General features: G+C 39.0%; 1 protein-coding gene across 3 annotated transcripts in view; it reads left to right on the forward strand.

Annotated features, from left to right (window-relative positions):
* NKAIN2 (sodium/potassium transporting ATPase interacting 2) overlaps nt 1–14,593 on the forward strand; it is a gene marked incomplete at its 3' end in the record, with an annotated part of 585,648 nt that overhangs the window by 283,568 nt on the left and 287,487 nt on the right. The window lies entirely within an intron of this gene.

The following is a 14,593-nucleotide window of genomic DNA, read 5'->3' on the forward strand; positions in this document are numbered from 1 at the left end:
TGAGAATGTTGAGTAAAAAAAGGTTAATATTGTTACTAATGAAAGGTCTAATTTGACATTTTCCATTTCACGTATTCATTAAAGTGGTTGAACTACATATACTTTGATTTTCTGTAAATAGACAGATGTGTAGTCATGAGAGGCTTGCTGTAATGAACAAAGGTATTCAGACAACTAAGGAATCACAGATACACAGAACAGTTGAGGTTTGAAGGGACCTCTGAAGATCGTCTAGTCCAACCCCAATGCCAAGCAGGGTTACCTAGAGCACATTGCACAAGATTGTATCCATGCAGGATTTAAATATCTCCAGAAAAGGAGACTCCACAACCTCTCTGGGCAACTGTTCCAGGGCTCTGTCACCCTCACAATAAAGAAGCATTTCCTTATATTCAGCTGGAACACCCTGTATGTGTCCATTGCCTCTTGTCCTGTTGCCAGGCTCCAATGAGAAAAGTCTGGCCCCGTCCTCTTGACACCCTCCCTTCAGATACTTATACACATTAATAAGATCCTCTCTCAGCCCTCTCTTCTCCAAGATAAACAGGCCCAGCTCACTCAGCCTCTCTTTTTATGACAGGCACTCCAGTCCCTTAATCATCCTATTAGCCCCCTGCTGGACTCATTCCAGTAACTCCAGGTCCCTATTGTATTGGGGAGCCCAGACCTGGACACAAAACTCCAGGTGTGGCCTCACCAGGGCTGAGGAGAGGTGCAAGATCCCTTGACCTGCTGGCAACACTCTTCCTGATGCATCCCAGGATACCATTATTGGCCGTAAGGTTACAACGATGACTCAAGGTTAACCTGTTGTGCACCAGGACTCCCAGGTCCTTCTCCACAGATCTGCCTTCTAGCAGGTCAGCCCCCAGCCTGTACTGGTGCATGGGGTTATTCCTCCGTAGGTGAAGGATCCTGCATATGTCTTTGTTGAACATCATGAAGTTCCTCTCTGCCCAGCTCTCCAGGTCTCTAAATGGCAGCACAGCCCTCTGGCATATCAGCCACTCTCCCAGTTTTGTGTCATCAGCAAATTTGCTGAGGGTGCAGTATATTCCATCATCCAGATCATTGATAAGTAATGGACCCGGTACTGACCCCTAGGGGACACTGCTAGCTACAGACCTCCAACTAGACAACCAACCCTACATACATACACTGCATGTATGTTTTAACTTTTTACAATAAAACATTGAGCTCGGCATACTTAAGCATAAAGGTAAGGATGAACGCGATTGGGGAACTGTGACTATAAATTTTGATCCACAATAGGACTGAATGAAAATAATTTGATTCAGACATATAACATCAAAACAACTTCTCTTTTTAAATTAAACCAAAATTGACTGCAAATTTACAATGTGAAAAGATTTTTACCTACTTAACTTTCTAACCCTCATAAACAGAATGACAACTTTGTATTTCAGGTCTATGAAGAATGCACACTTACAACATGAATTCTAAAGACATCTTACCAAACAAATATGTCCGGTCAAACTTGCAAAAACATTTTGAAAAGTATTTATACAACATATCAAATGACTTTGTATTTCTCACTATCTTTCAATTCTTGGCAGTATTCTCATAAATGAACTTATGAAGCACGAAATATTAAGGTGGAGAGACAAAAAAAAACAAAACAAAACAAACAAAAAAAGCAGTTATGTACATTTTAGTATTTGTCAAAGTCGAATGCAAATCAACTGCATTCATATCTAAAATTCATAGTTCATTATATTGATTATGCAGGTAAGAAAGCATCCATGCATACATGTAATTTCATATGATTTTTGAAACAAGTCTAAGCAACAGAAATATGTGCTATCTTTACTAAAACCAAACAGAAGAGCAAAGTATTACTGTTGAAATTAGTTTCTAGCAGCCAATGCATCAAGAAGTTCTCTTGTATGACATTAGAGTCAAACGTCTGAGTAAAAATGTACCTATATAATTAACTGTTGATTTAAAGTAAAGTAAATAGAACCATTTTTCAACATTTTATTTCTATGCATTTGCAAATTTGAAAATGCATTTATGAGCATTATCACCTGCTTAACACAAAAAAATAAATTATACATTCTCTGGAAATTGCAGGCTAATTCCACACCTTTTGGTTTAACTAAGCTTTTTTGGCTTTCTTGAGATATTTGAGATATCACCCAGTAAAATGAAAAACTGCTGATGTTAGCGTCATAATTAATCACTCTTGCAACAGTAATTTCTAAGAGCCAACCAAAAATGATCTCTATTGTGCTAAACACTGTACAAATACAGTGCTCATGGGATAAGATAACAACTTGGAGAGAGACAAGTTATGAAGTAGCAATCACAGTGACAATGGCAAAAGCAAAGCTGAACTGAGGAAACACTTGTGTTTTATGGCACGGACATACAGTGGCCATATATCAGCCTCTGTCTGGAAAGGCGTCGCATATGTAGATCATGGCACTAATGACCATGTATAAGGTCAGATCACTGGTTCCCAGTGGGTATCAAACTCCTCAGAGGAGCTGCAAATGAGAACATCACCCCATGCACATACTCAGTGTGCTGAAAGACACAGATGGAAGAGAAGAGAAAAGCATGGCCATGCAGAGGCTAAGCACAGGGAAGTCCAGTCATGACTACAGAAAGTTCTTTGTGGCTAATGCTCCCTGTATCGGCTCTTTCTGTGATTGCTAAGGCAGAGTGTGTTGCTAAAGTTTTTCCTCATTTGCCTGGGGAAGACAGGGATAAACTGTCACGGAAGCTCTGTCTGTAGTTTGGTGTTTGCTCTTTGGGTATTTCCATGATACAATTATTGTGAAAGAGTCTACTGATGATTTTTAAAATAAGAGTTTACAGATGGGTGTCTGTTCAGCTTTGTCTCCTTTTCCAACAAGATAACATTAGATGTCATACAAGGTTTTAGATGTCTGTGCTGTATCAGATGCAGACCATCGCAAAAATATCACACAGTTATTACAGGATATCACATAAGGATTTAAAATCCTTGTCTGGATTATAATCCTGTTGTAAAAATATATGTCATGCCATTGCTTTCAGTGTAACTTTACAAAATGTATTACCTAATAATTTAGTGTTAAGGGCTGAAAGTAGCCCTGATAAGATTTTTTTTTTCCATTATAAATGAAAAAAAAACAAATGAAAAAGAAAAAAGAGAAAATTCAATTTTTTCTATGAAGAAAAATGTAAGGATAAGGATAGCACCTCTCTTCCAGCATTCTCAGTTGTTCTAGTAATTTTTTTGCCTCTTTATTTCCTCCTGTTCATCTAATTTTTTTCTCCTTTTTTTCTTCTTCCTAGTCTGTTATTTTTATAGATCAGATTTTGTGACATCATAGCAAGCACTGGTTAGGGAATTCAGTTCCGATGGGTACTGTCTGCTAGGTAGCCAGTACATTTAATGAAACCTAAACCCAGGTATCATTCTTCAACAGGGTTAAATTTAACATTGCACTTTTTCAGCCAGATATCTCATGCTCAGCGTCTATTTCAGTTCCATTGGCTCCATTGGACTTTGCTTAAAGTTAATCATATATGCTTACATATATGTTTTAATGGATATTAAATTAATCATGCTAAATTACAGCATTATAAGTCAAAGAACTGTAGATTTCTGCTTATGCAGTAGGTATTACCTGATGAGGACACTAGGATTCCCTCATTTAATGCTGTTAACTGAAGTTCAATAGGTTGATTCTGTCACAGAAGTGAAATGGTTAAGATAACTTCGATCTGTCCTCCTGAAACCTTAACAGGTTAAGACCTGGATCTAGAATGCAATGTAGAATTCTTGAATGTGCTGGGTGCATGTTTTCAGCACCAGTTTATTATTTTCCCACTTTACTTATCACATAGTGAATGTACTGTTACATTTTGCACTGTGTAGCTTGCTAAAGGGCGAACACAAATGGACATGCAGGAATAACGTATGGCATGCACATGGAGAGAGTATAAACATTAGTAAACAGGTTCTGCAACAACTGCAGTATAGGTCATTAAGAAATGAGAACTTTGCAGGGAATTCATGCTAAATTCTAACATGGTGTCTCTAAGTTTTAGCCTTAGAAACCTGGGAACTGTGAGTCAGGTTTAATTATTAACACATTTGGGTGGCAAAGGGGAAAATACAGAGGGATAAGAAATTAAACAAAACAAGTGACTGTGTGGGTGGGTGGTGAGAAACAGTAACATTTCTGTTATGAAGGTAGAAACAGTCGTCATAGATACAGAGAGAGCTGGTTCCAGAGACAGTTAAAATGTCCGTGGAAAGTCAGCCAATATGTGTCAATACTGCTAAATGTGAAAAAGAAAAAGATAAATGTGTGGGGAAAAAAAATATATATATATGGCACAGTTCACAGTCTACATCTCTTCAGTTTTACTTTCAAGGGTAAATGTAGCAGAGTTTTCCATCTTTGACTCCCAAGAATCTGATTTTTTTCTTAGGGCTGTGTACTGTAGGAACATTCACCATTAGCTGAAGTTCTTGGTTCCTAAGCTAACACAAGAGCAACAAGTATTTCAGTTGAAATAACAGTGAGCTTTTAAAGCTCATAAGAAAAAAATCTTTTCAAATCAATAAGCTTCCACAGAATCACAGAATGATTGAGGTTGGAAGGGACCTCTGGGTCCCTTTAATCCAACCTCCCTGCTCAAGCAGGGTTCCCTAGAACATGTTGCACAGGATTGTGCCCAGATGGCTTTTGAATATCTCCAGGGAAAGAGAACCCACAACCTCTCTGGGCAACTGTTCCAGTGCTCTGTCACCCTCACAGTGAAGAATTTTTTCCACATGATCAGACAGAACTTCCAGTATTGCAGTTTGTGCCCATTGCCTTTCATATTGCTGGGCACCACCCACAAAAGTCTGGCCACATCCTCTTGACACTGTCCCTTCAGATACCTTTATACACATCAGTGAGATCCCCTCTCAGTCTTCTCTTCTCCAGGCTAAACAGGCTCTCAGCCTTTCCTCATATGAAAGCTGTTCCCGTCCCTAAGCCTTTCCTCATATGAAAGCTGTTCCCGTCCCTAAATAATTTAAGTAGCCTTTCTCTGGACTTACTTCAGGAGCTCCATGTCTTTGTGGTACAGGGGAGCCCAGAACTGGACATAGATGGCTTTAGAAAAACTTGTAAAATTTCTGCCAAGTGGTGCTGATTTTGTTGTTGTTTATTTGTTTGTTTGTTTTTAATTCATGAAATCTGTGGGAAAATCCTGCCCCATTTTTTCTGACTCTTGTGCTTGCAAACGAAACAATAAAGCCATCAAAGCTTGTCAGACAGTGGACCACAAAGCAACAGGGGTTTAATGATAAGACTATAGATTATTACTACTACTACTACTAGTAGTAGTAGTAGTAGTAGTAGTAGTAAGGAAATTACAAGATAGTAAGCAGATATCATTTATGAGGAAGAAAGAAAAAAAAAAGTAGTTATTATGCCAGGGAAAGCATTGTAGGCTGTTTACCTGATCTTACTTAGGATAGCAACACAAGGCAGAAAATCTCATAGTACTGGGAAATCTCTAAATATGCCAGAAGCAACTGACAAGTGTAAAGCTATTCGTGGAGTTCAACAAAGCTACAAACAAGATAAAAAAATATTTCAACAATATGTCTGACAACCAAATCAAAATATTAAAGACATGAGTTCACTTGTAAAGTCTCAGCTTTGGACAGAAATTGTGTTAGGCTGATATTTGAATTCTACTGCCTGTTTGGATTACTTGCCAGGTATATTATCACAATTTTCATCATGTCATTCAAAAGGAAGCTGATCTAAACAAAAAATATCCCTATAAGTAACATGGGAATAGGAACTTCTTAGTGTCATGTGCAATTGCTCTTTTTTTTTTTTTTTTTTTCCAAATTAACTGGGAAGAAAGGTAACATGAGGTAGCATTTATGCTGATGATTTTATAGTAGTCATGTAAATGGAGTTAGATATGTTTCCCCCTTACTGGTCTCCGACATTACCATTAAGAACAAAAAGGACCCCTTATTTCAAAAGTGGAGCTAAAAACCTGTTATTTTTAGAAGGCCAGTACTATTATTCTCCTGTTATTCTTGAAGTACTGTATTTAGAATTTATTAATATCTTGAATTTTTTTCTTCTGGGTAGAAAATGCTGATCACAGCTAAAAATGTCATCATAAGATGCTTCTTTGAGTAAAACAGCACACCTTTTTCTCTGGAGGCATCTAAATTGCTTGTGCAGCTCTCCCACTTGAGGATAATATATAAAAATCTTATTTTGTGTTATTCATTATTTTTCTTTCTGCAACACATTTTTTTTCTTTGTTTTGCCTTAGAATTTTAAACCTTGGTTTGAAGTCTTCAGAATTACAAAAGCTACTGCATAAGACCCTTGTCCATCCAGATATTGTCTTCCTTAGCATTTATCCTGCAATAAGAATGATCTTATCCATAAGATCATTAAAACAATTAGACACCTTCTCTTTACATACATCTTTCACAACTGCTCACAAAGTCCTATTTATATCACATAATAGTTTTTTTTTTTTTTCTTGTGTCTATGACTGAAAGGGTTAGAACAAGTCTTCTCTACATTATATGAGAAGGTTTTACCTCTCCATACACAAGCTCCTTCTTAATAACCTACCCTTTAGAAAAACTATGGATGTCATAGTTATTTCCAACTCAAACATTGTTTACATAGAGCTGTTTTTTGTTTGTTTGTTTGTTTTTGTTTTTTAATAAATGTTTGTGTGTGGAGTTGCAATAACCTTTGTGATATATTGGAACCCATCTTGAAAAAATATATCTATGCTGATAACAGTCTTGGTATCTTTCAGTTGTGAAACTAAATGAACCTTTGTCTTTTTTTTTCCACTTTCTGCTTCCTAAAATTTAATATAATATGATAAAATTAACCGTAATGCCAACTCGTACAGCATTCTCTTAATTACATCTCTGTGTCCCAGACAGGCTATACTTTATATACCCAGTTTCAGGTTCCATCTTTTGCTTTTCAGTATGAAGAGAGCAAAGGAAGTGAACTAATCATACAAAAGGTCATGAAATTTCTGGATACCTGCAGATTCTCTCTTTTCCTTTCCTTGCTGTGATCTCTTTATTGCTATGCCAAGTTCACAAGGTTTGCAACAGTTTGAGTATCCGAAGGCATATGGGAAGGAGCTGCAGACTTGCCATGCTGAACAGATATTCTCAACCCGTCTGTCACAGCAATGACTTGTACATGCTGGCTACAGATCATTTTGAGGAGGAATTCTGAACAGTGCAATTTATACCTGAGTCAAGAATTTAGACAACTAACATATTTTCTGAGGCAAAGATTCAGGACTTTCATGTAGTTAAACAGATATTCCCTTATCTTTCTTTTATCAATAAACTATTGCACTCTAGGCTTTTTAAGGCTTAATTTCTGCAGGTTTATATATAGTGGCCTTTCAGTTTCCACAACAAAATAAGGTATTAAGATAGAAATCCCTGCTGATCAAAATAAATGTACAGACCAGCCTCTGGCTTCCTTCCAGTGGGAGTTAGAGGATCACATCTACAATCTGCACTTGAGACCTTCTATAAAACTTGCCATTTATTAGTTTGAATGTGCAGCAAGAATATCCCGTAGGATATCTTAAAAAAAGATCCACTTCATTGCCTCCTAATACACCTTCAGCAGACAAAAGCACGAGCACACTTTGAAGAACAGCTCTGGAATAAAGAGGAGATGTGAGCTAGCTATCCCAGCCACACAGCAGCCTCTTAGGGTGTTTTGCCTTCTTTCTGCAGCGTTTTATTCCAAAATGAGCAGCATGGAAATGTCATCGTGGCAGTATGTTCTCACTGAAACTTGGGAGCAGACAAAGTTTCCACAAGATTAATTCACCTAAAGACTCTGAAAAGGGTAGAAAACTAGCACGCACTGGCCCTTTCTCCCCCTCCATTCACCCTCAGGCAGGTGAGACTCAGGTCAGGTGAGACTAGTGAATGAATTGTCAGTAACACGAAAGGAAAGAGACTTTTAAGGATGCTCCTCTTCCCAGGTCTGTCTCCTGCTCCTCCATCGAATTAATACACTGCTTGCACAAGCCCTGGGATGAATTACAAATCTTAAAAGGAGCGGCTGAGGGAGCTGGAATTGTTCAGTCTGGAGAAGAGAAGGCTCGGGGCAACCTTATTGAACTGTACAGGTACCTTAAAGGAGGCTGTAGTGAGGTAGGGGTTGGTCTATTCCCCCACGTGCCTGGTGACAGGATGAGGGGGAATGGGCTAAAGTTGTGCCAGGGGAGGTTTAGGTTGGATATTAGGAAGAACTTCTTTACTGAAAGGGTTGTTAGGCATTGGAATGGACTGCCCAGGGAGGTGGTTGAGTCACCATCCCTGGAGGTCTTTAAAAGACATTTAGAGTTAGAGCTTAGTGATATGGTTTAGTGGAGGACTTGTTAGTGTTAGGTCAGAGGTTGGACTAGGTGATCTTGGAGGTCTCTTCCAACCTAGATGATTCTGTGATTCTGTGATCTGCATTGATACTGCTAAGCCAAGACTCTCCAGTTCTTTTGGACCAATTCTGTCTGGTAGGGGAAAGTTGGTTTTCTAATTTTGTTGCTAGATGTATGCAACAAGTCTATGGGTGTTCTACATTTCAATGTTTTATTTTTAATGTCAAATATTACTTCCATTGCTTTCCTATGGAATTATGGTCCTTCAGCCAGGAGATTGCAAACATAAGCTTTAAGTGTTCTGGGATGGAATCCAAGTGCCTTGAAGTTTTCTTAATCCTCACACTAATTTCTCACTGACCACTACTGACCTGATAATGATACTCTGATATTTGTATTTATTTATTTATTGATTTATCCCTACTTGAAGTTTTATATTAATCTTTCTGGCTTGTGTTCCCACACACTAATGTGAGGCATAGATTCCATTTACATTTTAACTTTATCTTTTTTTTCTGTCAATGAAATTGCCTTTTTTTCGCCTTCAAGATTTCACCATGTTCTCCACAGACCTCTTGTGTCTTACATTTTTCAACATTGTCTTATTTACTTCACCTTTCTTTCACTCTTTTCTGTTTCAAGACTTCTCTAACCGTCTCTTAGTATAAATACTCCTATCTTTCCTGTCCTCCTTGCTTCGGAAAATTTCCTGTTTATTGTATTGCATTACTATTATTATGGGGTGTCTGTAATGTAGGAATGAGGCCAAAAGAATTTATGTTGTTGAGGAGAGATGACCATCAAAAAGCTGCAAGATCTGGGTGATCCACTAAAATTTCTTGACAAAGGACAGCAGAATTTTTCTATGGGAGTCTGTTTCTTTTGAAGTATCATCAGAGAATATATCTGCTGAATATTACTGAAGTTCCAGCAGTGCATTTACTCAATGTCTGGAGTTCTAAAGTAGGATGGGGAAAAAGAAATGACTGGATCTATTTATTGAATTACTTAACGATAGTCAGGTTTGGGAGTAATTTTTTACATATGAAGTTGTTTAGCATTTTCCATTACAGGACCTTGATATTAAACACTTTTATGAGTGGGCTACAACTACGCCCTTCAAACTAAATTTATGTCTAAAGGTATTTATTATTTTACAGTTAAAGCACTTCAGTCTTTCAGATCTTCTAGATCAATAGAATTAGAATTAATTAATCAATTAAATATATAAATGAAAAAAAAAATCTTAATAGTCATTGCACTAATAAGTTCTAATAATTCCTCCTTGCAATGTCAATGTGAGGTGTAACATGGAAAGAAAGAGGGAAGAGATGCCATAGGGAATCCTTTTGGGTTGTTACTCATCCCTAGTGCAAATCAATTTAGCTTTGTTTCTTTGGGTGGTGATTTCAGATTAGGGTACGACAGGAAACTCTAGGCAAGAGTGCCAGCATGCACACATCCACACTATAGCTGGTGCAGGCTCTGCTGCTGCAGAATAGGTATCTGAGCCGTGGGACCCTTGGGCCCTTGCTCTGGTCATGCCTCTCCTGGCTTGGGCAGCTGACACCCATGCAAGACAGAGATCAGAAGAAACTATCCTTTATACGCATAAACCATGTGGAGGAGAGAAAAGAAGCCATCATTTGCTACAGTGGAAAGGAGAGGGCAGACCACAGAAGCACATATACTTAGAATTATAGAATCATAGAATCATACTTGAGGCTGCTGGGGTGCTACCTCCTGTGTTTTTGTTGCTTTGAGTGACATTGGTCTGTTCTGAGAGGCTGACAGTTTCTGTCTCATGCATGTATCAACATCACTCTGTAATGGTGTTTTGTTTTCATTCTTTTTTGTTTGTTTGTTTTCAGTGTTTCTTTTAAACAAGATGGAAGTATTTATACCTATATATTAACAGAAGACTTACGTGGGAGCCAGAAGAGCATTACCCTTCTGCTATCAGCTCATGCAGAGGGCACTGCTCATCACACATTTTTAACTGTGGCTACCAGCCTGTGTAATGCACACTACCCACACTGTAAGCACAGTTGTGAAAATACCTCCACACACGTATACATACACTGGAACAAAAGCTTATTAAAGTTTCAAATGCAGCACCCAAGACTGAGAAAGTTCCAGAATTGAAGCTGCTTCTGTGACCTTTATTTAGCCACCTGTGTCATTAATTATGCTACAGTCTTTAATTACGTGATCAAAATGAGCATCTTCTTATTAGTGCACACCATAGGTTTCTCTCACTGGTAATGAAAAATATGGTTGCCTTCAATGCTCTGGACTCATTTGTGGCAGAAATTTCTCATCTCTAATATGGGACTAATAACTATTACCTTCCCTAGCTAGGGTCTAAGGAAGGTAAACCATGGTTAAGAGGTACTCAGAAGCTACAGGAGGTCAGCTAGCCTAAGAAAATATGAGAAACAACTGAATGTGGATGATACTCATTAAGTAAAGCACAAGACTGCACTGGGTGATGAAGGTAAAAAGAAATACTGAACAGCAGCAGCCAGTGAACCTCATCTGACATGATACAAAAATAACAATTAACAATTGGATGTTGATGTAACTTAACATGGGTAACGTCTCATTCTCACTTTTCCCAATTTTTCAGTATTTTACTTGAACTTCCTCTGGATGCACCTTTTTTTTTTTTTTTTTTACATGAAAATATAATACTTGAACAGGAAGTTCTTTTTGATTTATCCAGCCAATCAGGCCAGTAGCATATTCTAATTTAATTTAAGCATGAAATATAAGCATGAACTTTAGTTTGCATAGTTACTCATCCTCTCCGCTCCTCCCCCCATCCCTCTCCCCACCCTCCAGCGGTCACAAAGTTATCCTGTTGATCAGCAATCGAAAAATGACAGTATTTTCCTTCTGAGTGTTTCAGTGCTTGCTTCTATATACCAGGAGGACTATTCACTTGACCTGGCACTTTGAAATGGTGTTAGAGGGGAGAAGAAACCTGTTCACTTTTTATTATACCTTATAGAATTCAGAATAATTTAATCCAGTCTCTTCAAAAAAATTGCTTTTCCAGGAAAAGTTATCAGTTTGTCATGCTGTTGTCTCCTGTCATAAAACTGTCATCACAGTTTCACTGATGTGGCAGTGCTGGGGGCACTGGTGAAGCTTCTTGGCTCAGTAGTGCTCAGATTTTGCATGGCAGGCTGAGCTGCTGCAATGAAAGTCACATGGCTCTTCTAGCCACAGTGTGGGAGCTACCATGCCTTTCATTACTAATATCATCAAATACCATCTTCGGATCTAGATATATTCCCACTCCATTTGAAGTATCAGCTGTTTATTCCGTCACTGTTGAACTTTCCTGCCTTCTTATAGTTTGTTGAGTTATCCTTTCAACAACCTGCCCTTATTCTTTTTTCTTTTTCTTTTTCTCTTTCCTTTCCTTTTTTATTTTTTTTTTTATTTTTTCTGAAAAGTGCTGGGAAAGGGTCTGTGTCACACTGAGTGTTTATCAACATAACGGATATGATTTTCCAACTGAGCTGTGTATGGTGTCATGATGCCAAGAAAGATCCATAGGAATCAAAGAATCAGAGACAAAATTGGTTTGGGAGGAACCCCTGAAGGTTATCTAGATCAACACCGTTCCCAAAACAAAGCAAAATTGTGTAATCTGTTTCCAGCAACCTTTTGGGATGCATAATTATATCATTGGGTTTGCAACTGTATTTTTTGTATCTTTTAATATTGTTATATCAGAAATTATTCTATAATTGATTATATTGATGATATATGACAAATTCATATTCATCTTGTACCTTGTAAGTCAGTTTTATTCCCTCACCATGTAAATCTCATGAATTTTTGAAAGATTTAATTAATTTAAATGTTAAAAAAATCTCCTTTGATTCTAATTTGCTGAGTTAGGACTGCTATAAAAAGAATATGTAGTCTAACCTTAGCTTCTATTAATATCTACACCGAACAATGATTTCTTTCAGGTGGTGAATCCAAAACAGAACTGTACCTGTATTTAAATTTGATTTTCTGCACTATCCACAATAAGTTTATAATAATGGACTTAGAAGAACGCTAGAACCTTATTCTCCAGAGATGGTTTTTTGTTTTGCTTTTTTTTCCTAAATCTTTTCCAACAATGATCCCCAGAATTCATCTTTCATTTATCACCTTTTTTTTTTTTTTAAGAAATAAGATTTTACTGGGGACTTCTAGTGTGATTAAATGTTTACATTCTTAATAGCTGCCACGTCTTTTACCTTTAAATCTAGATCCAATTTTATTCAATTGTAGTTGTTAGTTCCGATGCAGTAAGGGTCTCCAACAAGATTTGTGACACTGTCACATGCAATAAGAAGAAAACCATTTTTTAAATAATATATTTCTTTTTAAAAGGTTGAATAAAATTGCAGTAAAAACTCAAAAAATGTTACAGTTCTGGAAACATGGCGTGTCATGACTCTAGAACAAACTAACACTATTTAGAACATCTCAGCTATGTGTTGCCTTATAGCAACCTGTTTGAATTCTGAATTTCTTTCTTCTGAGTGTTTTGAAATGTGTCAAATGAGGTGAGGATTTTTTTTTTTTTTTTCCCATTTGTAGTTGTGATGGTTTTAACCACGAGGCAGCTGAACTCCACTGCAACCACTCTCTCACTCCCCCTCTTCAAAGAGAAAGGGAGAGAAAATACAATGGAAAGGGCTCAATGGTTGAGATAAGGACAGAGAGATCACTCACCAATCATTGTCACGGGCAAAACAGGCTCAGCATAAGGAGATTAAAATAAGTTATTGCCTATCACTAACAGACTAGAGCAGCAAGAAACAAAGAAAACAAAGAACACCTTCCCGCTATCCACCCTATTCGACCTCCTCCCCCTGCACGGCACAGGGGAACAGGGAGTTGGGGCTGTGGTCAGTTCCTAATGCTTCATCTTCGCTGCTCCTTCTCGGTCACTCTCTGCCCCTGCTCCACGTGGGGTCCCTCCCACGGGATGTCATCCTTTCCAAACTGATCCTCCATGGCCTTCCCACAGGCAGCAGCTCTTCAAGCACTGCTCCCACATGGCTCCGTACCACAGGGTCCATCCCCCAGGAGCAAACTGCTCCAGCACGGGTCCCCCACGGGCGGCAGCTCCCCCCAGACCCCTGCTCCTGCGTGGGCTCCTCTCCACGGGCTGCAGCTCCGGCCCGGGGCCTGCTCCTGCGGGGGCTCTCCATGGGCCGCAGCCTCCTCCAGGCCACATCCACCTGCTCCACCGGGGGCTCCTCCATGGACTGCAGCGTGGAGATCTGCTCCATGTGGGACCCATGGGCTGCAGGGGGACAGCCTGCTCCACCAGGGGCCTCTCCACAGGCCCCAGGGGAGCTGCTGCTGCATGCCTGGAGCACCTCCTGCCCTCCTGCTGCACTGACCCTGGGGTCTGCCAGGCTGTTCTCACTCCTTTCTCCTAGCTGCTGTTGCACAGCAGTTTCTTCCCTTAAATCTCCTCTCACAGAGGCACAAGCAATGTCTCTCATCAGCTTGGCCCTGGACAGCTGTGGATCCCTTTTGGAGGCAGCTGAAACTGGCCCTTATCTAACACAGGGCAGCTTCTGAACCTGGCCCTTTTCTAACATGGGGCAGCTTCTGGACTCTTCTCACAGAGGCCACCCTTGCAGCCACCTGCTACCAAAACCTTGCGATATAAACCCAATATATGTATGTAGCGTGGAGTATCACAAATATACTCCTATTCTACCACACTGAATTTTATTGTAAGATGGAATTCTTCTCCTTTATTTTATGTTGTGACTCATTTCAGAATCTTAGAATCATCATAGAATGGCTTGCGTTAGAAGGAACTTTAAACATCATCTAGTTCCAACCCACCTGCCATGGGAAAGGATGCCACCCTCTAGATCAGGTTGTTCAAAGTCCCATCCAACCTATCTTTGAACACTTCCAGGGATGGGGCATCCACAGCTTCTCTGGACAACCTTTTCCAGTGCCTCACCACCATCTGAGTGAAAAATTTCTTCCTTATATCTAATCTAAATCTACTCTCTTTTGATTTAGAACCATTACCCCTTGTCCTACCACTATCTGTTCATGTAAAAGGCTGCTCTCCATCTTTTTATAAGTCACCTTTAAGTACTCAAAGGCCACAATGAGC

The sequence above is a fragment of the Anser anser genome, assembly GCF_964211835.1.
Source record: "Anser anser genome assembly, chromosome: 3".
In the NCBI taxonomy this organism is placed as follows: domain Eukaryota; kingdom Metazoa; phylum Chordata; class Aves; order Anseriformes; family Anatidae; genus Anser; species Anser anser.